This window comes from Panthera tigris, chromosome C1, assembly GCF_018350195.1.
Source record: "Panthera tigris isolate Pti1 chromosome C1, P.tigris_Pti1_mat1.1, whole genome shotgun sequence".
Lineage (NCBI taxonomy): Eukaryota > Metazoa > Chordata > Mammalia > Carnivora > Felidae > Panthera > Panthera tigris.
In genome coordinates, this window is record NC_056667.1 from 190,967,455 (window position 1) to 190,990,835 (window position 23,381).

Here is a 23,381-nt window from a genome sequence, read left to right on the forward strand (position 1 = left end):
ATGGATAAAGGAGTTGTAGAGTATATATACAATGGAATATTATTCAGCCGTTAAAAAACAAGGAAATACGGGGCGCTGGGTGGCTCAGTTGGTCAGGTGTCTGACTCTTAGTTTGGTTCAGGATATGATCTCACGGTATGTGCTAATGAGTCGCGTGTTGGACTCTGGGCTGACAGCGCAGAGCCTGCTTGGGATTCTCTCTCTCTCTCTCTCTCTCTCTCTCTCTCAAAATAAATAGGTAAACATTAACTAAAATCAAGGAAATCCTACCATTTGTGGCAAATGGGTGGCCCTTGCAAAAATTATGCTAAGTGAAATAAGTCAGACAGAGAAAGAAATATGCTGTATGATCTCATATATGGAATCTGAAAACAAACAAAACAACAACAAAACTCATAGAAAAAGAGATCAGACTTGTGGTTACCAAAGGCAGAGGGTCGGGGGAGAGGATATTAGAAAAGGTGGTCAAAAGGTATATGAGATATATAAGAACTAGAGATGTAATGTAAAACATGATGACTACAGCTAACGCTGCTGTGTGATATACAGAAAAGTTTTTAAGAGAGTAAATCCTAAGTGTTCTCATCACAAGTGTTCTCCTTCTCATTTCTTTCTTTTTATTGTATCTATATGAGAAGATGGATAATGGGTGAACCTACTGTGGTAATAATATATGTAGGTCAAACCATCATGCTGTGCACCTTGAACTTACACAGTAATGCATGTCAATTATTTCTCAATAAGAAAGAAAATTTAATAAATTAATCTTTAAAAATTACAATCTTCTTAAAAGCAATGATCATATTCCTTAAGTTACATGAGTACTCAAACAATAACAGTAATATTTCAGAAATAAACTTCTCCCTTATTATCTCAGATGGCAAAGATATCTAAGTGTTCGAAGTGGTGTAAAGTTGTAAGAGTTAGAACTTTCTAAAAGAATGAGCTAAAATCTCCTTACAACCCCCATCCATAACCACCACCATAACTACATCCATAGTCAGTTGGGCACACTCTAGTCCAGTCTCCTCAATGTCATCCCTTTACAAACCAAGTGTTTAGAACATAAAAAGTTCTTGTTTTCATTTCTGTGTCTTTTAATGTGAACATAAGATAAAGCCATTGGTCCAATATTTTTGCCATCACTCGTTACTGTGTCCTTATGATTAATTATTTGGAGTCTTTGTATCCATGAATACTCAAGTTGGTGAATCAAACACAAGACAGAAAAGAAAAGAAATCGCATTTTGTGAATTATTTTTTTCTGGAATAGTATAGAGTCAATTAAATAAAATGCCACCTACGACTACCTATGTTTATAATTAATTGTCAGTCATTCGTGGTCCCTTTAGCCAGCTACCCTTAATGCCAATCATTCTACCTATTTCATTCACCTAAAAGATCCAAGAGTTAAAAGGGCAAAGAGATCAAGCAAACCGGGGAAAGAATATAGATGCAAAAATATAAGGATATATCGTTTTCTATTTCATGGAAACTCGCAAAGTCATGTTCTTCTGAGATCAGACCTGGACCTGATGATGATATTGATGATGATGATGATGATGATGATGGTGGTGGTGATGGTGATGATATTAACGGTGACAATGCTTCTAGCAAGGAAGAGGTGAACTCTGTTCCCAGAAAGAATGCTCACCCAGGTAATTGCACATGCAAGTAACTGCATCCGGCTACCCATGGGAGCCCCTTCCGATATTTATTATGTGTGGTTTTGTCACGTGCTATTAACCATGGTACCACCATCCCCAAAGAGCATGAAGTGCAGAAACAGGGAGATGAATCCCTTACCTTTCTCCTGGGATTGTCCCAAAGCTTAATTACTTTTTTGCACTTTAAAATCTTCACACACATCCCAGAATGGAAATAAAAGTGACACAAGATAAGCCAGTGATAGTGGGGTAATTTGAGCTTCTTTTTAAAAATTATCTTCTAAAATACTCTTTTTTTTCCTAATTCCTTCTTAGATATACTTTATACTTTATGTATACTTTATACTTTTTATACTTTATACTTTTTAGCAAAATCTGTATTCCTCTGACTCCTGAAACCAACTCTGTAGGACTGCAAAGCTTGATATGCATGGGAATTTTGTGATTTTTTTTTTCCCTTTAAAGGATGATATGATGTAACGGTTCTGACATATTTCAAGTTTTTTAAAATTAAGTCAGAGTTGAAAGATGGGAAAGGAAGTGGACAGCACTGTCAGAGAGTTCTGGTACCATTTTTCTTAGGAGTGAGTGGAGAGATAAGAAGCACCATGATTATGATTAATAAGTTCATGTAAGCCCACTGGAGAACCTCAGACACCAAGTAGTTGGACTTTATTGCACATCTTCCTGGGTTTCAACATTTTAAAGCGGGTTTGAGGAGGAGAATGTAATATTAAGTTTAACCCATGGTAGAGACTGTGTATGAGCCAGTGACAAGAATCAACCACATAAGACCCAAAAAATGATTCCTGTTAAACAAATATTCACTGTTGACTTTCATTGCCAGGAAATATTAAGGTGGAAGGCTGGGAGAGAATGATTTTGTCTGGAAAATAAAGGTAAGTAAATATATAGTACAAGTAAAAATCTCCTCCTGAATTTTTTAGCTATTAGGCTAAAAAAAAACCCAACCGCCCCAAAGCCACATCAATAGCACACCCCAGAGGTGCAACAGCATTACACATCACTGTCAGAACTGCTGAATTCCACGAAACAACCATGGGACTACAATGTCAGATCGCATTCCTTCCCTCTGTTTCTTACATCAACCGGTTGCTGGAGATGAAACCAAATTAAGTATTTCCCTCTGGTAATGTGTAAATTCTGACAGACAATGCAGTGAAAATTAATTGAATTCTAAACCAACATGAAAGTTAGGAAATGTGTACCAAAACTTCTTCAGCATCTCTCCTCTCCCCAACTATTTTCCACATACAGGGCCGCCTGGGTGGCTCAGTCGGTGAAGCGGCTGACTCTTGATTTCAGCTCAGGTCATGATCTCATCGTTCATGAGTTTTAGCCCCACATCGGGCTCCACACTGACAGTGTAGAGCTTGCTTCAGAACCTGTCTCTCCCTCTCTCTCTGCCCCACTTGCTCTCTCTCTCTCTCTCTCTCTCTCTCAAAATAAATAACCAAAAAAAATTATTTTAAACATACAAAGAAAATATTTGTTTGTATATTCTTCCTTGGGGAGGTGGGGGAGGAAAGAGAGAAGATTAAAGGCCTGGGGAGAGGGTGCTGTCTTTGAAATAGGCCGTCTCCAATATCCCTTTCATCTTCCAAGGATTCCTTAGTTACAGCGCATAAAAGAAATCCCCAAAACAACTCAAAGCCAAATTAAATGTTAAGGTGAGTTGTAAAATCACATAACTTGAGCAGAGCGGGGGCCCCCGTCTTACGCTCCTTGAAGGAAGGCACTGGAGTCCCCACCTCCAACAACTTGGAAAAGGACTCCCTCCTTCAGAATGTCTATGATCCTCAGAAATAAGTGTCCACAAGGGACAGGATGGCCCATGCCCTGAAAAGGCTTCCTACCTTGGTTCAGAGTTGTTTCTCCAGATGTCACCTGTTTCAACATACTGATCCAAAGTCCGTCACACTGGCCTCTACCCACAATTGCTGCACCTACCCTCCACCAGCCCTTAAGAAGAGTCACTCGCTATTACTTGGCTGCTGGGCTAGAACTAAATTCAAACTCATGAGTGGTCAAGAGACACCATGGCTCACGTACAGCTGGATCCCATGAGATGTGTGGATATGCTACCAAACCAAGCCCGTACTCAGTTCGACATACACTGGAGGAAACCCCATGTGTTCATTTACAGCTTGAAAACAAGTTTCATTAGACGCCCCTGCTTTGGTCATTACACTTGCATGGACGAAATGAAATTCGTGCTTTAACAGTCAATGAAGAATCATCCTACACTGGGCCAAAGATCTAGATTTGGGCTGACAGTGAGGTTTAGGAAAGAAGAAAAATGCAGAGGAGGCACTCCTAAAGGAAAAACCCATCACTGTGCAGAAGAGTGCCAGCCAGGCCTTGCTCAGGAAGGGAGGCCCACTATCCCCACCGCTGATGACAGCCCAAGGCCTTGGGAGAAGGCTTCCCCTCTGAGGAGTGATGGCTTCCCAAGAACAACAATGGCCCTGACAGTTTTTCAGCTTCACCATTAATTTTCCATAAAGAGCAGTTTTCTCGATGAGCGCTTGTGTCAGGCAGGGCCTGATGCTTCAGAAACCTGTAATTATTCTTGGCTCCCCACCCCCCACAGCCTCTGCACCTGTGTCAGTTCAAGGCACCAGCTGGTCGTGTCTTGCCTCCTGCCTCTTAAGGGGGTGGGGTGGAGGGGTAGGGGAGCCTTCATTGAAAACCCAAACTCACATTACTTGCCTCTTCTTCCAAAACACAAAAACAAACAAAAAAAAATTTTTAACTCACCAATCTCATCCCTTCCCCCAACGGGTCTTGCCAAAGGAAACAAATAAACATTAATTGGCTAGAGAGCCTTCATTCAAACCAAAATTACTGAAAAACACAGTAACAGGGAAAGGTCTGACAAGGGGTTATTAATCCTGTTTTACAACCCACTCTTACCCAACCCCCGCCCGCTCCCGTTAACTTTGCACTCACATGCACACACCCTCCCCAAACTCCCGGGGCCCCTTTGCACTGAGTGGCCAAGATGGGAACATGCCGAACCCATTACATCATCTCCCCTGCCTCTCCCAAATCACTCGCACAGGCTGACTCAGGCTACTGGGATTTTTTTTGTTAAAGCAAACTCATTTCATTGACTCCCTTCTGGAACACTGCTTTATCCTTTTCATTTGGATTAATTAAATATACCTTACCCCTAATCCCCCTTGAAAATCCACGTATGAGTGTTTCTTTTACCCAAAAAGCACAGTTGCACACATGTACAATGTACAGAAACATGCGTGTGTACACACATTCTCTCTCTCTCTCTCTCTCTCTCTCTCTCTCTCTCACACACACACACACACACACACACACACACACACACACACAAAGCTTGAATCCCAAAAACAACAGGTTCAAATCCCATAGGGCCCCTTATGGCAGACGCGATTTAGTGGCTTGTGATCATGGAGGATATTTCCAAATCCAAGAGAGTTTTCAGGAACTTCCATTGTGGAATGACCTGGGAGCACTAGGAGGGGTATTTACTCTACTCCTCAGATGGTGTAAAATGGCAGCCAAAAATATAACAAAAACAAGCCCTAAGTCACTTTTCCTGACATGGATGGTTGTACATTTACTTAAGTTGAGGTACACAGAATCAACTCCCCAAAATATTTAAGGTGACTGCATATATGTGCCGCTGTACTGCCCACCCCACTTAAGGAAATAGACAGCCCTGTGCACACTGAGGGGCAGAAGACAAGGGATTAAGAATATTGGCCCTGGAGCTAGACTGCCTGGGTCAAAAATCAGGTTAAACTACTTACTGGCTTGCATCATTGTTGGGCAAGTTACTTAACCCCTCTGTGCCTCAGTTTCCTCATCTGTAAAATAGCTAACAGTAGCAACCACCACACAGGAGTATGTGAAAGTCCCAATCACTTGACATATGTCAAGTGCTTAGAACAGGCCTGAAACATACACTATGTATGTTGTAGCTATTCTCTGACTAGTGTTATTTTCACTACACTTCCAAGAAGACGGTAAATATAAACAAATATAACAATGGCAGAGAAAGGGAAAATAAAAAACACCAAATAATTCTCCAAGTAAAATAAACCTGTGGCGTATAAAAAGTTAAGCAAAGCAGGGGACTCTAGCTGGGCAACTTGCCTCCCGGGGGGCTCAGTTTTCTCTTCTACCAAGTGAATGGGTTGGACTTTTAAGGAACCTACCATACTAGTCTGGAGTTCTATGATGCTGTGAAATCATAGTGGAAGGGTAGAGGGTGAAATGTGAGAATGGCCCCTTCAGAGCAGGTTCGAAGGAACTGACCCATGGCTCTGCTACCCTGAGGGATGGTGAGAGGAAGGAAGTTGGAGACTCAGGAAGAAAATGGTCCTTGGACTCTGTTCTGCAAAGGATGCTGTGAAACTAATTCTCTGGTTCACCATGGATATCAGCCTCACATCTAAATGTGAACTTCACTAGAATGGAGGCTCCTCAAAGACACCTGGAGCCGTCCCTGAATCATCATGGCCTGTCTCGAGCATTTGTCAGATGAATGAATGAATGAATGAAGCAACTCCCAAACAAGCCAGTCAAAAGTCAATGGTGATCACAATCCTGAGCAGGCAGGAGTACAACAGTATGAGGAAAGCCAAAAATTCTTCCTTCTTAGAACAAAGGACATCAGAAACACTGTGTATGCATTTACTACCAACATTTCTTACAGGATATGTCAGTATTTTAGGATCTAGCTATAGGTGATATTTACTTGTCTCTACAGTGTTTTTTATTTGAAAAAGAAATAGTTCAATGTTTCCTGTCTGAGCTACATCCAGTATTCTCAACTGTGAGGCACATTTAGGTTCACAAAAGGCCACAGGACAGCCCTGGGAATATGTACCTGGGTAGGAAGTAAAAACCATTTCCTCACCTGGGACAGTGTCTCCCTCTTCTGCCACTTGCTTTTTTTTTCTCCTCTGACCTCTAGAAGCCACCAGAAAGAGAAGCAATAAAGACAAGTGGATAAGATGCTATTTTCAACTCTTGTTCTTTACTGATGAAAAGAACCTGACCTAGGAATCAGATTCAATCCCCTGCTTTCCCCACACTCTCTCTCCCCTCCCCACTCACTAAGCTACTGAACCTGAGCAGGCATTCCACTTCCTTCTCCGTAAAATGAGTGAACCACACTCTCATAAGCCCCTTCCAGCTCAAAATACATGCTGCCAATCCTTCCGTGGCCTGCCATCGCGTGGACCTCCTCGCCGCAGCACATCAGCTCCTCTAGGATCTAGCCTTGCTTCCCTCCTCTCTTACCCCTGTCCCATTCACACAAACACACCAGGCTCATGCCTTGTTTCAGAGCTACAGCGCCACTGTTCCCACGCCCTAGATGCAGACTGCACACTTGCTCTCTTTTAAATCTATTGGGCTTAATCGTCACCTATTCAGTGTCCTTTGATCTGCTTAGATAAACTAGCCCAAACACCCTATTTGTTCTTCATCAGGATACCTCATTTTATTTGCTTTTTAGTATTTACCAAGTCCTGGAAAGATCTAAATTATTGGTTTTCATGCTTATGGTCTATCTTTCTCTACCAGGCTGGAAGTTCCGAGAGAGTAGGACTTAGTCTCATAAGACAATGAATCTCCGGGACCTAGCGCAGCACCTGGAAAAGGCATCCAAAACATACGAGTTGAATGAATAAACAAATGAATCAGCAAAGCCATTCATCAGTCCTGGAATTCTAGGGAAGAATAACTGGTCTGTCCTAAAGCTGGCCTACAATGTCTACCTTATCAGGTCTAAGGCTTCATCGTCATTCCTCCTCGATGCACACTCGATGCACATTCATCAAACAGAAGTAAAATGGAGCCTCTTCTCAAGACAGATCAGTCTTGGCTCCTCAGATCTGCCCAGTTCACACAGATGCCAAAAGGCATTTCTTCTCAGCAGTGTATATTGCATCATATGCTCTGAGTGTCGCTCAGATGAACAAAACCCACCCCTCTCCAGGCCTCTGCACCAGGTGCTTATTAACTGGTGCCTTGAGGGAATAGATTAAAGGTAGAGGCTCAACCCACATCATATCACTTATTCCCATTTCTTTCACCTTGAAAGACCTCCCTGAAAAAAGTAATTCTGGCCACTGGTCTTCAAAGCTCTTGAGGGTCACATCAGTTGGGTCCCCAACATTGGCATCCTTACTATCATCAGTCCTTACATGAAAGGCTCTTAAATGAAAAAGTTCATTCAATTTTAGCAGTCATCAAGGACTTGTGTTTTCTGTTACCCTAAATAGTGCCACACTCCATTTACATAGGCGAGGCCCCCAGAAATCCCTATGTGGGCCCATTCTGGTGACTTTCCCGTAAATTCCTAAACACAGAAGGATTTCGTTTCTCTCCATTCCCTTTAAGAATTTTACATAAAAAGATATCTCTACTGAGAGGTGCTATTTATTTCGGGATCATTATTTCACAGATACAGAGCCCTCAAACACTGAACCTGGAAGTAAGCCAAAATCCAATTAAGAGGGTATGGCGTTTGAACTAGGCAAGAGCTAAGGGTGAAAATGTTGAATATAGCTGTACCGGGTTTTTGTGTGTGTGTGTGTGTGTGTGTGTGTGTGTGTGTGCGCGCGCGCGCATGTATCACCGACAATGAAATGTAGATTCTTTTTCATGTATTTCTGATGCCTTTCTCTAAACCTATCGTTGTTCCAGAGCCACAAAGCTGTTCCCTTTCTTGTTCATTAGGTCAGGCAGTAGGAATCTTTCACATGCTGGCTGCACAAAGACGAGGGAGAAATGAAGAGAAGGTTTTCCATCATGTAAAGAGAAGTAAAATTGTGCTTGGCCCATTTCTGAGCCACATTACGATGTACAGATTTCAAATTAACAATTCAACCAAACTTGACAGGGAAGAATCTAGTGCTGGGGCCCTGAAGTTTGGATTCCAGTAGCTCGGGGACCTCGCTTAACCTCAGGTGGCTCAGCTGATATCGGACGACATGCACTCGCAGGCACACCAGACTCTCATTGAAGAAGAGACACTAATTTGAATCATCACTGCCATCCCCTCTCCCCTTTGTTCCTGTCTGAACCAATTTCCATACAGTTTCAAAGAAATCATCAGCCCATGCAAAGGGGAAATCCCAATGGAACAAGAACTACATTAGCAGCATAAGGGGGAAAATCTAATTTCCAATCCGGTTGCTTTGTTGTTTCAACCTCTAAGGAAGGTTCCTACATATGCACAACGTAAATTAAGTTTTAAAACACCACCGCGATTCACGATTAATAAAAACTCTCATGGGAAAAAGGTGGTTCTTGGTACAAATCTCCTTACACGATGAGGGTCAGCTCTACCCGGAGCTTGTGGGTGGTCTGTGTCTTTGAGGTCTCAATCATCTCAGCCAACAAAATATTTTAGAACGGTATGTATTCATTGAAACCAATGGACTTGCTACTTAGTAGATTATGGAGAATGAATTCTCAGTGTGAGGCAGTACCCACCTTAAGAATTCTTAAACTACTTTGTTGACAGAGCTTACTAAGACATATTCTAAACACTGAGATGGTCCAAATTAAGGATTCCTTTTTGGCATGACAGGCTATGCCAATACAATTTCCTAGTGCCCTACTTGCTGGAATAAACTCATGCAAGACAGCAGTGTGACTACATCATTAATTAACCTGAACCACATACCGGAACATTGCTGCTAATAAAACTCCCCTATAAAGAAAACATGTTTTTTCTACTCAGAATCCTGGAATGTGGGCCCCAGCAGTGCCACTGCCTTAATGAAGGAGATATTTTGATGTCGTGTCTCTATCTGCGATTGCCATGAAATTTGGTCATATTTGGCTTGATCTTCAGTAACGTGAGTTCTTGAATGTGCTTTCCGGAAGAAGAAAATGGAAATGTCATCCACACTATCAGGGTGTGCAAACAACTATGGGAATGAAAGGATCACTTTTGCTAAGGTAGGAGTGCTTTATCTGTGCTGTTCTTAAAAGCAGTCTGAGCTCTCAACCTATGATCCACTAAATCAGAGATCTAGAGAAACCTGCCATTATCTCTAAAAAAAAACCACACACACACAAAAAAACAGGCTAACAGCATCAGGAACAGAGTCATAACTACAGCAGCCAGATGAAACTGGGACTTTTTAAATGCAATCCACACGAAATGATGTATACTTTTTTACAGAGAATTCCTTTGTGTACAGCTTCTGAAAATGCTTATCAATATTGATCATGTGACTTTGGAGTTCCCCCATGAGACTATCTAGGCAGCAAAGGATTAAAATCCCTATCCTATTTATGGGGAGCCCAACCTAGTAAAGAAAACTGGGCTTTCCATAGTTCTGTAGCCATACAGAAACAGAGCTAAAAGTTTCTTGGCTATTAGGCTTTTTTTGGTCCGACTCTAAATCTTCTACCAGGATCTCAAACATTCTAAAAATTCAACAGGGGTTCCTGGGTGGCTCAGTAGGTTAAGCATCCAACTCTTGGTTTTGGCTCAGGTCACGATCTCACAGTTTTGTGGGTTCGAGCCCCGTTGTCGGGCTCCTCCGTGCTGATGGTGCAGAGCCTGCTTGGGATTTCTGACTCTTTCTTTCTCTGTCCCTCCCCCACTTGCAGTCTCTGTCTCTCTCAAAATAAACAAATAAACTTAAATTAAAAGACTTCTAAAAATTCAACAAGTCATCATCCCTCAGGATGAAGGAATAGGATTCCGAACAAAAGTTCAGGATCTTCCCAAACTGGAAACGCCACACCTTATCTCAAACTTCACTTCACAAGCTTTGCAACTACATATCTCTGTGTAATTTCTCCTGGTGAGACTGGAAGAAGAGTCTTGGTTTTGACACCACCCTTTACTGAGAGAGTCCTGGGGTTTCTCTGATTGCTCCATATCTTGCTTGGACTGTTAAAAGTAAATAGGATTTCAATCATTCCAACATGTCCATATCAAGAGTCACTGTTGAGACAGGAAGATATGAAACTAGTATCATTTTTTAAGATCTGCATTAAGAAAACTTATCATAACTGTTACTGAGAACCTAATTTTATTTGTTTATTGGATTAATGTCAAATATATGAAAACTAGAAATAATACATTTTTAAAGGGAAACTTGAACCTGCTATCCAACATTAAAAAAAATTTCCCGGTTGTAATAAATATTAAAATTCATATTTAAGTAAACCAGATTCAACATTTCCCCCAACCAATGCTGTTCAGCATCGTGGCTATTGGCCCATTTCAACACCAGTGTTATCAATCACTCTTTTCTTTTGTTCAAGAGTCAAATAGAAAATGCAGCTTTAAAAAGGACATGGAAGGAAGAGAAGCAGCAAAAAGAAGAGGGGGGAAATACAGCAGCAATGGAAAATAGATGAACAGTGAGCATCTCATTCCTGTGTACGAATCCTGGATGCCAACAGCTCTTATCAGATTACGCACCTCTAACCAAGGGAATCCATCAGACTCTGGGCAGCAGAGCAGCTCGAGGGCATAACTGACACTTGGCCCTGCTCCCTACATGAAGCCTAAACATTAATTTTAAAGTGGTTTTGTTTATAATCATCTGGTAGTAACAAACCAGAGAGGAAGATAGTCAGTGGGCGAATAACATTACCGTGATTAAGAAATGTGTGGTAGAAAACCATCTTTGTTTAAAAACCAAGTGTTGCACTGGGATATTGTGCCTAACCAATCTTAGATATCAAAATCCTTCAACTTTGGGACTTTTTGTGGATATATAAAGTCAAAGGCAAGGCAGTGGCATGGAAAGAATACAGACCAAAGTCGGGAGGCCTTCTACCAGCTCTTCCTCTGTAATTAGCTTTGGCCTTCCTCAAGTCAGTTCCCCTTTGGTCTTTGGCTTCTCATGATCAAATCTTGCTTGCTTAAGGGAAGCAAGGCATGAGGAAGATGGACTATACTATCCTGATCCCTCTGCCTAAAGAAGTACCATGCCTCCAAGTATCTCAACTTCAGACTCTGGACTGCAGTTTCTATCCTATCTCTTAGATGAGGACCCATCATACAAGGCCACATGGCCGTCCTTGAGGCGCTGGAGTAGACAAGTATTGTTTCTACCGATGCTCTACTCCAGAAGTTAACAACGCCATTCCTGATAAATCTACGTGGGGATTCACAAACTCAAATACCTACAGGGACCCGGAGGATCACATACATTAGTAAAATAGTCAAGGAGTGTGACTGTAGGGCCTGGTGGAGACCATGATAAACGGTTCCCACAATTTTCCATGAAACTCCTTATTTAAGGAGAGACTCAGCTTTTGATAGTCTTCTGCTCAGCTACTCTTGCCCAGCACCACTCAGCCTAAACCCCTGCTCTCAACAAGAATCTCGTCACAAGAATGGAAAGCTGCAGAGGCGGCACCATGAAATGTCACACAGAAGACAGTGAGAACTGTGACAAATCTACAAAAGCTTGGAGGTCTGGCACCAAGTTTTAAACTTCCCTTGGGCTAAAGCACAGTGTTTGGCATAATCAGCTGCTCAATAAATACTTCTTAAATGATTTTTAAAAAATCTTAATTAAGAGCCACTATTATTTCTCATTGCATGCTCTTCCCTGGGGTGACTGGGTCAGACTGGTAGATTTATCCAACGGGATAATGACCAGAGAGCAAGAACTCTGCTAGGATAAGCAGGTTACCCCCACCTGAATTTTGCTGGCCTTTCAGGGGAAGGTACTATATCTTATATCTCTTTTAAATTACTTACACAGTATTTACTGAGCTTCTGCCTTCTACCTGATGCTTTGCTAGAGACTTCAGGGAATCCTAGGGTTCAATATCCTCCTACAAGTTGCCCATGGTATATAGTAGGGAAAGAAGGACTGAAATGCATACAACTTAAAGATAACAAGGTGTACGTGCGACTAATAAACAGAATGAACAAAATGTTATGGCGACAAAAAAGAAGGAACAATTCACTCTCTTGGAGAGGTCAGTGAAGGCCATGTGAAGAAATCACATTTGAGCTAGACCTTGCAAAATGAGTGAGAGAAAAGGAGCAATGACATTCTAGAAAAAACATATGACATGAGAGATAGTGTAGACACATGAAAGCCACCCCCCACCCCGTGTATTTGGAAAGGGAGGAACAGCCTAGGGGTTCTGAGCATAGGGTACATGTTATAGGGTAGCAAGAAATGCATCCCTGGGTCCTAGAAAATGCCAAATATTTTTGTCTGACAATGCTCTGGCCTCAGGCCTCCCTCCTCAACACCCCCATTTGTTCTGGCCTCAGCCTTTATACTTATGAATAGCAGTGGCTGTTTCTCTAGCTGCTCAGTGGTAGTTCAGGGAAAAACTAAGAGCTCAAAAGACAGTAGTGAGGCCCAGTGGTCATATTAATGTTGCCAACTAATATTCCTGAATGTAAATGTTTTAGACAATCATCTCAGGAATTTCCTTTACAAATTTATACTCCTAATTTAAAGCACACATGTAACACTTCTTCAAATGAGAATAAAAGAAGACAGGAATAAATACTACCAAAAAAATCTTAGCTTAAAAAAGAAAGCTACTGAATCAAGCACAGAATTAAATTTAGCCCTGAGTATCCTGGTAGGCAAGGCAAAAAGATCAAGAATGAGTTAAGAAATTCTCAGCATCAAATAAAAGAAGCATCAGTTCCTTAGAGATAGTTGATCTGTGCACACCAGGTTTACCAAGAGGAGAAGAGGAAAAGAAAATGTGGAGGAGACGAAAGAACAAAGGAGGAAAAGAGAAGATTTAAAAACGTATCTCCCCCTCTTTAAAAAAAAAAAAAATAAAGGCAAAATTCCCTCATTAAAAACCATCAGATGTTTTGCGGGTGAGGGGACCAAAGGTTTAGTGCCGGGATATGTTTTTCTCCTTTGTAGTCTCTCTCTGTTGGTGTTTTTCTGGCTTTCTAAGCAAAGAGGAAACCTCGCCCATTCCTGTAGACATGCATTTATGACCACATTCTCCTGGCCAACAACCCTCCGCGGCTCCTTGAGGCACTTCTCAAGGGTGGAGTGTGAACAATTGGATCTGGTTATGAAGCGACTGCTCCTACCGCTCAGGTTGGACGCTGGCGAGCTCAGTGAGGGCTTCAGGGCAGAGCTAAGTCATTAAGGACAAAATGTGCAGGCACATCTGACCTTTGGAAATGCAGCCCTCGTTGGAAGCTTCCAGATTCAAAACAAAAGCTCCAGGGCTGGAAAAAGAGTTGGAGGAAGCACGCCGTGAGTGCTGGGCCCATCCCCCACGCATTCCCCAGTGACTGAAAGGCTCACAAAATCAATAGAGCCGCATTATTAACTTTGCAATATCATAAGAGAAGGCTTCACTCTCTGCCTGGGTGGAGGGGAAAGGCTGGGAGAAGCAGGCTGGCTCCAAGGGAAAGGATGCTTCATTAAAGTCTTAACTCTAGGGAGGCAGCTGCCACGTCAGCTCAACAGATGAACCTGGTGTTGATAGCCTCCCAGAAAAGTCTTGCCCTCGATCCAGGAGTTACGGGGAAGAAAGTAAAGCTGGAGCAAGGTCTGAATGGCCAAGAGTTTTTGTACGGTACGGACTTCCAAAAGGTCATGCCAGGGGGCTAGCCAAAAACAAAATTTTTAAACACATCATTCAAATGTAACACTCTTTCAGTGGCAGTGTCGAATTTTAAAGCATCCCACTGTTGCTAATTTTTCACTCACTTTTCCTGGGTTACCTGCAAGTATCGAAATAAATACTTTGTTTTCACCAGAAGAAAGTGCAGAGCTATTGTTATACCTGAATGGAAAGGAAACCACCAACTCTATCCTTATGCCCCCTCTGATTCGCCTAGAACTCCCACCGGGCTGGCTCACCACTTCCCGTTCTCAGATCCAAGGAGCCAATCCCACTGTCTCTAGGACCAAGTCAGTGTCACCAACAAATCTTGTGCACACCTAATGACCAAAGAGGGGTTCATTTCATCTTTCCTTTCATATGAAGTATGCTTTGGTCTCTCCTTTATTCTGCCCCCAACCCTCAATAGTGACAGTAACTGGCATTGCAGGGCTGCGAACTGGCAGACATTAAAGGTAAGCAAAGTAAATTTTCAGATACGTCTCAATCCCAAAATCCTTCCTCCAACCCTGCAGATTAAGCAAATGTCTTATCTTTGTAAAGTCATTAATGCCTTCAGCTTCTCCAACTCTAGACAATAGCTTAAGCATCCCCTGTCGCAAATCGTACCTACATCAATTCAATCCATTTGCTGTTAAAGAAGTATCACACTTCCCAGAAACGTTTTTCCCTTTAACTACATACCAAGGCAGAATTAGGAGAAATATAGCTTGATACACTCATTGTCACTGTTCACATCACTCAACAGGGGACAATGGCAACTTGCCAATCAGTTCTGGAGCAGAACTTAAGGAAAGGAATACTCATCATAGCTATATTTTTAAAAACCGGCACCATTGATGACCATAAAACACCTCCTGCTTTTACATGCACAGACTTTGTTACAAAGGAAGGCCTTCACGGACACGCAGAGGCAAAATCTCTCACCTGCTCTGCTTTGCTATGTAACACGGAAAGACCTTTAACTTTTCCTCTCCTTCACTTCCTTCATTTTCTTTTCTATGTAAGGAATACTATGCATCTATTAGAAAATAAGTTAAGGTTAAAACCAAAATCTTTAAACAGTAATACATGTACTCAATGCCAGCAATATCTACGGAATATGGGATGTGATGACTTCTTTGCTTAGCAAGACTAAAACTCCAGCCACAAACATAGTAGGGAAGTTATAAACCCAAGAGGCTAGTCATACATGAAATAAAAGCATCTAAAGGCTCTAAGTTTTGTCAACCCCAAGTATCTGTTCCACTTTAGATTCCTTTTGAGTGGTAACTGTAAACTTTCAGGAAAAAGTTCTGGGAACATTTTGGGGAAGTATACCAAAGAGCTGTCAGATGAACAGGAAAATTCCTTGACTATTTCAGATGGGACTGGGCAAGTCACTGAAGAAATATTCTGTCTTGGCACCCTGTCCTTTTCCTTATATCTCAGTCATGATGTAAACTTCTGTGTGTATTTATTTATCTTTGGGTTCTACTTCTAGACTCTAAACTCCATAAGAGCAGGGACGATGCCCACCTGGGTCACTACTGCATCCTTAGCACCTAGCTCAGTGCTTAGCATATTGAAAACCCTCAACAAAAGGAAGAAAGGAGGAAGGGAAGGACAAAGAGAGGGAGGACTTAAATGAATGAATGAAAGAGAGAACCAGGAGAGTGATGTCACCAAGGTGGTGACACGGTTCATTCTTGACTCCACTTCCTCTCATAAGATGAGCCACTAACAACGATTCATAAACAAGGCACCACCGAGAAACTCAAGAAAGAGAACCCTCCCCCAACAAATCACAGAAGAGAAATGAAGCACAGCTACAAAATTAAGCACTCTCTACTTCCCTTTCGATAACCTCAATGGTTTATTACGGACCAGTCTTCATCCCTTGTCCTAATGTCTTCGCCCCTTGTTAATGAATGACATACTCTGATGAGCAAGGGCCAGTTGACTTCAGAGACTAGGAGTGAGTTCTGCTCTGAAGTGGCCAAGAAGAAGTAGGTGGACAAGTGGACAGGTAAAGGACAAAGCAGTCCCCACAGCCAGAGAGTTAATAGAGACATGGGATTCTTCTGTTCTCTTCTCTCCACCTATACTACTCTTACATTAAGGCTGCTGGTCCAAAGTCCTCCAATTTTTTCCATTTTTACTTGTAGGTGAGGTTGGGGAATTCAAGATCCACTAGAACCAAACACAACTTGCATCATTTCCCTTCCCTGCCTACTCCCTGAACATTCTCTCTCTGGCCAGTGTTCCTTAAGCACCAGGGCCAAGGATAGTGTACCCTTCCCCCAAGTCAGACAGACCAATGTAAAACCATCACTGCTGACTCCTGTCTTCTTTCCTGCCATCCTGAGGCCTCCCACTTGCTTTGTTGGGCTCCCCCTCCCCTCCTCTGGAGGCAAGGTATTCCTTCTTCCTCAGACTTCATTCTGGGTAGAGGGAAGCCTTTCCCTTGTTCTTTGTTTCCCTGAGGGCCCTCCTCCCCCAGAAATAAATACCTCCCAGAAGATCCTGAAAGTAAAGCTTCCAAACTTTCTTTTACTTAACTTCACTCATGCCTGCTCAGCAAAGAAAGTAATTGGTGATAACAGAAGGAAAAGTGGATAGGGGAAGGGAGTGGAGGGGAGGGGAGGGGAGAGAAGAGGAGAGGACAGGAGAGGACAGGAGAGGAGAGGAAAGAAAAACAGTGTAGTGCTCACATCATCTCTCTTTACCCTGACCCCTCCCTAGAGGGCTTGACTCTACCCCCTGCCATGAGGGAAGCACCCTGGGGACAGGTTGGCCTGGTGAATCCCTGGTGAGCTGCTTTTTAGTGGATCAGACACTTACCTGGATGGGCCAGCCCAGAAACTTAGCAGGAGATGGGGACAGGTAAACACTGGGAAGCCAGAATGAAACAGTACTTCCCAACTGGATCTAACTCCAGCTTTATCAATGATAAACCTGATACTCAACCTCTGTCTCGCTGATTCTTGACTCTATTTTCTCAAATACGTTAAGGGCAGGAGAAGTGGGCTTAATTTACTGACTGCACTAAAAGAACAGCAATTGTGCTATAATTATAGACCACTATTAACAGTCCAAATTATTGATTCTCTCAAGAAGCTTGGTAATTTTTAAACTAACATATAAGACTTAAAAAAAAAACATATAATGAGGAAAACACAAGTGGCCCATTATTCCATCACCTGGATTGCTCTTTAAAAAAAATTAACGTAATGAACATATGTGAAAGTAAAAAACATTTATTTATTTTTATTTTTTTTTTTTTACGTTTATTTATTTTTGAGAAACAGAGTGAGACAAAGCATAAGCGGGGGAGGGGCAGAGAGAGAAGGAGACACAGAATCCTAAACAGGCTCCAGGCTCTGAGCTGTCAGAACACAGCCTGAGGCGGGGCTCGAACTCATGGGCCGTTGAGATCCTGACCTGAGCCGAAGTCGGACGTTCAACCGACTGAGCCACCCAGGTGCCCCGAAAGTAAAAAAACATTTAAATGGAACAGAAAGGGTATAGAAAGTAAAAATTTCCTTTTCCTCACCCCCCATCATTCTCTCCTCCTTCTCCCCCAAATTGTCAATAAGTACTTACACGTATCCTTCTATTTGAAATGGTAGGCATATCAGCATATATAATAGACATTTGTATTTACTCTTTTTTCTCATTTACACAGAAGACAATTGGCTTTTCGTTTTAACAGCCAAGAGAACCCCGTTGCAAAGAGGCTGGGATTGGGAGGCCTGATTCCTTCTAGCTCACTGCTCTATCCCTGCCCACAACCACATTTGCCCCTCCTTTTCTAGGTGTTTCTTTCTGCCACACCTACCCCACTAACTCCGAGCAAGTGCCTCAGAAGGAACTAAGCCATCTGATAGCTATATAATAAGACGTCTCCTTTGGGGGAAGCTGGGTGGAGGGCGCAAGGGACTCTGTTAGATTTGCAACTCATTGCTGAGTCTACAATTATTTCGAAAATAAAAAATGTTTTTAAAAGGGAAAATAAGTCAGTGCCTGATGGGGAAAGTTACTGTGGAGGAACCCTCAAGCGGGAGGCAGAGGAGGAAGCGACAATGGCCAAGCTCTCTGCTAACAGAATGTGCTGAAGGCCAATACCAGCCCTTAGCCCCTGCTGCCCACGTGGTGCCTGCTGGCCGGGCTTGCAGATGAGCCAGCTCTTTAAATGTCTTAGGACTGATTTGATTTTCTTTAAAAAAACAAAACAATGTTTTCCAATAAAGCTATTTGTCGCGAACTTAGAAATGTTACCACTAGATCTGGAGCCTGTTGTGGGCTTTTTTTTTTAATAGTTGAGTGTGTTTCTATCCTCTTTTAAAAACTCAAAACTAAATCCTAAAAGTATATAAATATTTAATTTTGTAGAGAAAGGTATGGTTCTCCAGATGGGGAGCCCGTCCAATTCATGATCTCAAGCATTTTATGGCCCCACTTCCCTGCAAATCACACTGATGGCAAAAACCCAGCTGCATACTCAAGTGTTTTGCCACATTCCTGACCCCGGAATCAGATTTCTCATGCGGGAGGTTGAGCCAAAGGGGTGTCCTGACAAATCCGTACAGAGGTGGATTGAGAGGCTGACATTCTGGCCCTCTTCATCTCCACTTTACGTTGAAGGTCTGGAGCTAGAGCAAACTGGAAGCTGTGAGCTTCAGGGGCCCCATCCTAAGTCTACCTACACCGAGGGAGGAACCATATCTGCCATCGGACCCAGCAGACAGAGCAAGAGTGGCCCGTGCCGAGCCACCACACAGGCTGGTCCCCAGGGCCATCCCAGGTGCAAACTTCCATCCGCTTCTAATGGATATAGAAAGACAGAGCCACTCAACCCCGAAAAAGAGAGAGGCTAAAACCCTGGTGGCTCCTCATCGACAGAGGAGGTGTGCTCTCATTTCCACCAGTGCTCCAGGTGAGGCAGTCTGCGACTGGACCTTTGGACCTGACACTGGCCTCCTAAGTCCTCATCAGTATGGCACCTGTCTTAAGTAGCATGGAGATCTAAGCATCCTTAGTGGAGTCGGTGTGGCCCTCCCGTCGTAGAGATCAACCTCCCTTTTTATCTATAGTTACCTCCTATGAGGGTTACCCAGACAGCATACTGGGTATGCTCTGGTGCTCTGTCATTCCAATCCCTATGTAACGTAAGCTGGGTTTCCCTGGAAGTCAAGCTAAGAGGTCACGGTAAGTCTAGGACTTCCTACCCAGGTAAGTCCCCATCCTCTTATCATCTATCAACATGTGACAGTACATTGTTAATGAGTCACACAGACTTCCACTTTCAGAAGCAAACTGTCCCCAGAATTCTTACTTCTACGCAAACCCCAAACTTCCTTCATCTCTGGGTACAAACGCACACACACACACACACACACACACACACACACACAACTGTTTTGTGAATGGTAAAATACTTTAATCTTTAAAAATTTAGCTTAAAAATTAAGTCAAATGTGTCATCTTTATCCAGAAGTTTTGACATACTATGGACTATAAACTAAGTTTACTTTTTCAAAATTTATGTAAAAAGCCAACACACACACACACACACACACACAAAGTAGAAAGTTTTGTGTCCCTGCTTTTAGACAGCCAGTAGGAAAATTCTTTCAAAGTGCCATGAGTAAGGCACAAATAACAGCCCTATTTGAGCAAACAAGAACCAAGTATATCCTTGCTCAGAAAACTGAACAGAAATCATAAGGAGGAAGAAAGCGAACAAGAAGGGCTAGTCCAAGGCTTGAAACAAAAGCCTTCCCTGCCGAAGAAGAGAAAATAATAACACTGTATGGCATGCGACAGTTTACAAGTCACTTTCACATCCATGTATCATTTGATTATAACAAATCCTATTATTATAATCCCCATATTGCAGATGGGAAAATGCAACTTTGCAATTTGCCCTGGTTTATACTTACAAAGTCAGGACAAAATTCCAGGTTTTCTGACTCCAAATCCCTTGACTTTCCTACCACACTAGGATTTCTCAAACTCCATTTGCATTCTACCTTTCTGTATTTTTACCAAAACAGCGTTCCATCTGTACAACCGTTTCCCTATCGTTTTCTTTTTTCATTGCCTCACTAAGGCATTATGCATGCATTAAGGCTACATGTATTTTTAAATACTTGTCCTGTAAATGTCCGTCCATCAAAGCTAACCATAAAATTAAAAACAAGAGAACCAAAATGATAGTAACTTTTAGCTAGGTGTTCGCCTGCCAATAGTTCTGGGTCTGAGATCTGTTCTCTTTTTTGTGAGAAGAAGAAGAAGGAGAAGGAGATGGGAAGGAGAAGGAGAAGAAAAGGAGGAGAGAGAAGAAGGAGGGAGACGGAGGAGGGAGGGGAGGGCAGGAAAGAGAGAGAGAGAGAAAGTGAGAATGCAAGAAAAGGAAAAGAGAAGATGGAGGAGGAAAAAAAGGAAAGATTATCAAGCCTTTGTTGTTAAAAACATACCACTACAAAGCTGAGTCTTTCTCCTTGAGTTGGTCATGGGACTGGAAGGCAAAAAAAAAAACAAAAAACAAAAACAAAAAAAACTGAAAAGGGGAAAAGATTACCTTCCGTGGTGATTCCTTGTTATTTAACAGTGTTCTTGAAGCTCAAGAAGTGCAGCCAGCCCTTTAAGAGGCATGGCCTTCAGCTGTGCTGCACCATGCATTGTGTTAACATGGGAATGCATTTAAAACATTGAAAAGGGACTCACAATTCTTGAAGGCCCAATACTGGCTTGGACTTAACTAATGATCTCTAAGGCTCAGACAGGTTATCTGCAAATTGAGGAGGAGGGAGAGGAATTGCAATAAGGTGTCCCATGGTCCTCAAATTCTAATACTTGTAAAATCCTAGTCTCTATGAATAAGGAGCATAAAAAGGAGATCATGGGGGCAAAAGCAGGAGGAGAAGTAGGCAGACATATCTTGGGTAGAAAGACAAAGGTTTTTCTGCATTCTGCTTCTCTTTCATGGAAAGCTGTGTCAGAACATTTTAAGTTCACATAATGGCTACATTTTTCTTTCTTTCTTTCCTTCTTTCTTTCTTTCTTTTTTTCTTTCTTTCTTTCTCTCTTTCTTTCTTTCCTTCCTTCCTTCCTTCCTTCCTTCCTTCCTTTTCTTCCTTCCTTCTTTCCTTCCTTCCTCCTTCCTTCCTCTCTCTCTTTCCTTCCTTCCTAGAAATATTTTTTCAGAAATGTTTTAATGGTAGCTAATTCACACAGGAAGGTAAATAGTTATTAGTTTAAAAGTAATGAATATATATATGAACAAGATAATGACCCTCGACCGTTACTTAGCACTCAGAAATTTTTAAAAAGGAAAAGGAACTGGAGATTGGAGAAAAGGAGGAGAAACCCCCAGCATCAAGTAATTGAAAGGAATGGCTTTTTTAAACAGGAAAAGAATGACCCTGAAAATCACCATCTGGTCAACCTAAGTGATATCCTTACTAATATAAGGGAGCCACTATAACATAATATATTTTTTTAAATACCTTTAATGTAGAACAGCATCCTGAAAGCATTAGAAAATGAAGGCCAAGTGCCTTGCTGGCAGTATTTGCGTGCCAAGGGTAGGAAGAAAGCAAATTACTGGATTCTCAGGAAAGTACTTTATTATAATGCCCTGGGGTTCTTCACACAAAAAGCATCACTTCCTCAGTGAAACAAGTCGTCTAAAATCCACCTCAACAACAACAACAAAAAATCAGCCGTTAAAGCAGTCAATAGGATTCTGTACCACATGTCTCTACGTCAGACTAAGAAACCTCAGAACTGGCTATATGTTTTTCTTCCACAAAAGGAGTTTTTCCCACCACTGACCCATCGGGTCTCTGGGAGTGACAAAAGAAACCCTGACAAATAGCAGTCATTTGGTAAGGAGGGCTGTCTGACCAAAAAATACGTTTAGTTCGGATTGTCCCTTTTGCTCTCACTTAGACCAAGGGGAGGCTGCACGCTCAGGAAGCTCCGTTTCCAAATTGGAAAATGTTGCAAATACCAATAAGGAATGAACATGCTCTGGAGCAACTGCTCGGTGCAGGCAGGGAGAGGGGTAAACCAGATGGTCTTCTCCATCCCAGATTTTGAAGATCTACAACAGAACCTGGATGACTCGGAGAAATTCAGATGCAATTTGGAAGCTGCTTTATAAGACAGAATCCTAAACAAAGGCACTCAACAAGGCAAAGAAATCTAAGATGCAATGAAAATGGGTTCTGGGCAAGAGCAGAAAGCCAACCGGTTTGACACTGGGCGGAGCGGGGGAATAAAGGTTGTCCCCCAGTCATAGCATTTTGGAGGGGAAGGTGCCTTCAAGAGCTGCCAGTCTAAGGGTCACAAATCCAGACGCATGCTCACCGGGTCAGAGATCAGAAAGGAAGCTAGGTAGAAATAATCGGTACAAGGTTAATTGAAGAGTGCCCGATCTGTCTAAAAGCATTCAAACTAAAAAGAAAGTTGAAATAGGTGTGCTGGTCAAATAAAACACCTCTTCAAGCCAGTTCAACCTAGAAGCTTCCTGCTTGTATCACTGATAATCTAACTTTCCCTAGCTCTACCCCATGGTGTAATGCACAAGGAAACATACTAACACCTAAGGACCAGAGGGGTCACAACATTTGATGACAAGCGCAAAACAGTGGGTATATGTGAGCCAAAATGGCAGGATTATGTTGCAGACTAAAATGACGTTAAATAGAAAAAAATTAAATGATATTAAAGCAAAAATCTTCTGCATGTCTTCGGTTTGGATATACTAAGTTTACATGAAAACAAATCACCATCCAGTTAAACACAAAGCTACTGAGAAGCGGGGGAGGATGTATGTAGAGAGAGGCTGTACGAAACAACACCTAAGTAACCAGAGACCCAGGTAGTTAAATCTGTAGTTAGATTTGTCACAATGGCCCTGGACTAGCGGCAAATGGAGCTCTGACTTCCATTTTCCAGGCAGAAAAAGTGGGGTACTTAGAATCCTTACATCTTGTTTTCAAAAATATTTTTCTAAGTTACATGTTCAAGATTCCTTCGGGATACGTCTCAAAGAGCAATATAAGAAAAATCCTATCCATTCCTGGTATTGGTTAATGT

The 23,381-nt window shown here is 42.2% G+C and overlaps 1 protein-coding gene and 1 long non-coding RNA gene across 2 annotated transcripts in view; one reads left to right on the forward strand and one right to left on the reverse strand.

Moving 5' to 3' along the window:
• Positions 1-23,381, reverse strand: part of KLF7 (Kruppel like factor 7) — an 86,857-nt gene that overhangs the window by 50,535 nt on the left and 12,941 nt on the right. The window lies entirely within an intron of this gene.
• Positions 228-10,205, forward strand: LOC122241007. The gene is made up of 3 exons (XR_006220900.1): positions 228-1,658; positions 2,515-2,566; positions 8,421-10,205. It is a non-coding gene; the product is annotated as an uncharacterized LOC122241007 (long non-coding RNA).